This window comes from Ahaetulla prasina, chromosome 1 (assembly GCF_028640845.1).
Source record: "Ahaetulla prasina isolate Xishuangbanna chromosome 1, ASM2864084v1, whole genome shotgun sequence".
In the NCBI taxonomy this organism is placed as follows: Eukaryota; Metazoa; Chordata; class Lepidosauria; order Squamata; family Colubridae; genus Ahaetulla; species Ahaetulla prasina.
The window spans coordinates 16,977,457-16,980,373 of record NC_080539.1 but is presented as its reverse complement, the minus strand read 5'-3'; the positions used below and the strand labels follow the sequence as shown (position 1 = coordinate 16,980,373).

The following is a 2,917-nucleotide window of genomic DNA, read 5'->3' as shown; positions in this document are numbered from 1 at the left end:
GCCACGATGTAAAAAAGATGTTGAGACTCTAGAAAGAGTCCAGAGAAGAGCAACAAAGATGATGAGGGGACTGGAGGCTAAAATATATAAAGAACGGTTGCAGGAACTGGGTATGTCTAGTTTAATGAAAAGAAGGACTAGGGAAGACATGATAGCAGTGTTCTGATATCTCAGGGGATGCCACAAAGAAGAGGGAGTCAAGCTATTCTCCAAAGCACCTGAGGGCAGGACAAGAAACAATGGGTGGAAACTAATTAAGGAGAGAAGCAACTTAGAACTAAGGAGAAATTTCCTGACAGTTAGAACAGTTAATCTGTGGGACAACTTGCCTCCAGAAGTTGTGATTGCTACAACACTGGAAGATTGTAAAATGTTGGATAACCGTTTATCTGAAGTGGTGTAGGGTTTCCTGTCTAAGCAGGGAGTTGGACTAGAAGACCTCCAAGGTCCCTTCCAACTCTGTTATTCTATTCTATTCTATTTTTGCTCTACAGTATATTATTTTCTCCTGAAGCTTTCTTGGGCTTTTCATGCTTCCATTAAATCCACAAGACAACCAGGAAATGTCTCCAATTACAGTTTTCCCATAGCAATGCTACTGTTCCTTGTTAAGTAAGAGAAGGTTAAAAAAGGTCTTCAATTCAGAGGAAAATGCAGAGAAACTGTCCACCCAATTTTTTCACCCTTAAAAGTTGTTGGAGAAGTTTGAAAAGGCCATTGGTGCCTCATTCTTAGTTTGCCAGTTCATTCAAAATATCCCTATATAATTGTCTGGATGTTGAGTCACAGCAACTGGACAAGTCTACCTAGATGCAAAATCGTATTGCAATCTATGAACTCTTTTTTAAGGAGGGTGTGATGGTAGCTAAGAAGGATGTTCACATGCCTAAGCATCCAGAAGTAGCGGACAAAAATGTGCCCAAACTCCATGTCATGAAAGCAATGCAGTCCCTGAAATCTCATGGCTATGTGAACGCAGACCCTGAATGTTTTATTTTATTTATTTATTTATTTATTTTTGCATGTATTTTATGACAGATACAAGTGTAAACATAATTATAAACACATGTAAAGGGTATGAATAAAAGAAAAGAGTAGGACAGGGACGGTAGGCACGCTGGTGCACTTATGCACACCCCTTACAGACCCCTTAGGAATGGGGTGAGGTCTACAGTAGACAGTCTAAGATCAAAGTTTTGGGAATTTGAGGAAGAAACCTGTCGTGTCCCACTCCTCCTCTGACGGCCGGGTCGGGGAAGTCTGTATCAAGCGTGGCCACAAAGCCTCTGCAGCTTTGCCAAAGTTCTGTCAGAGTTCTCAGGGCAGGCAGGAGTCCAAGATGTGACTTCAGCAATCCAAATTAGACTTTGCCTGACTCAAAGAATGCCAGAAAGCAGATCCTTTATACAGGCCATGGGGTGTGGCTCCATGACTCAGCACTTATCCAGGCCTGCCCCTCCCTTCCTTTTGCTGATGTCGTCTCTCCATTCTCCGGAAGCGTGGATCCCTCCACCCTCCAGCTGCCGGCAATTCCAGCTCGTGACTGGCTTCCTGTTCCTCATGTTCACATGCTGTGGGGGAGGGGTTTATTTGCTCGGTTTGTCCGGGCATGGTACCAGGACTGGGGGCTGAAGGCATGCCAGGCCATTCGTCTTGCTCGGTTTGTCCGGGCATGGTGCCAGGACTGGGGGCTGGAAGCATGCCAGGCCATTCGTCTTCATTATCTGTCTCTGGCTGAGATAACAGGAGATGAGAGGGGCCCAGCTGCAGAGAGGGGGGCGAGAGAGGCACAACAAAACCAGAGTCAGGTAGTGCATTCCAGGCATTGACAACTCTATTACTGAAGTCGTATTTTCTGCCGTCTAGTTTGGATTGGCTTACCAAGAGTTTGTATCTATTGTGTGCTCTTGTATTGTTTTGGTTGAAGCTGAAGTATTCATTGGCTGGTAGGACATTGTAGTAGATGATTTTATGTACTATGCTTAGGTCAGACTGAAGACAGCAAAGTTCTAAGTTGTCTAAACCCAAAATTTCAAGTCTGGTGGCATAAGGTATTTTCTTGTGAGCAGAGGAGTAGAGGACTCTTCTTTTGAAATATCTCTGGACTCATTCGATTGTATTGATGTCCGATATGCAGTGCGGGTTCCAGACAGATGAGCTGTATTCAAGAATTGGTCTGGGAAAAATTTTGTATGCTCTGGTTAGTAGTGTAATATTACCGGAGAAGAAACTACGCAAGATTAGATTAACAACTCTTAATGTTTTTTTGTGCAATGCAGTCCCTGAAATCTTGTGGCTAACAGCTTGCCTGGAGGCATTTTTATTGGTATTTGATCAATGAGGGCATCCAGAGCCTGCAGGATTATCTCCACCTACCACCTGAAATTGTGCCTGTCACTTTGGGCCACAGCCATCCTGAAACGGGCAGACCCAGGCCCAAAATGTTTAGTGGGTGAACGCCCTGCTCGTCTTACACGAGGAGGAGCTGAGCGGGATGCCTATGGAAGAAGCACAGCACCTCCTGGCGCAGACAAAAAGGCAGGAGCTGGTGCTGGGTCGGCTACTGAATTTCAGTTTAGAGGTGGATTTGGATGTGGATGTGGTCAACCCCTTCAGTAGAAAACTGTTGGTGTTATTTGCATCTTGTGTATAATAAAAGGCTCTCTCTAGGTTTTCCCACGTAGCATCTCTGTTGCGTGAGCTTCGTTGGCTTCCAGTTTTCCAGTTCAAGGAAATTCAAAGTGATGATTATTATCTATAATCTACCTATATGGCACGGAACTAGGTTTGTGGGACCACTATTCCCTAAAGACATCAGCCTGGCCTACAAGATTGAATTGCATGGGCACAGTCCTAGTCTCCTCCATTAAATGCTGTCATTTTCTGGGACCAAGGAAGCATGGCTTATCGATGGTAG

General features: G+C 44.6%; 1 pseudogene; it reads left to right on the top strand.

Moving 5' to 3' along the window:
* Positions 1–810: 810 nt before the first annotated feature.
* Positions 811–2,619, top strand: LOC131188625 (small ribosomal subunit protein eS10-like; annotated as a pseudogene).
* The last annotated feature ends 298 nt before the right edge of the window (positions 2,620–2,917 follow it).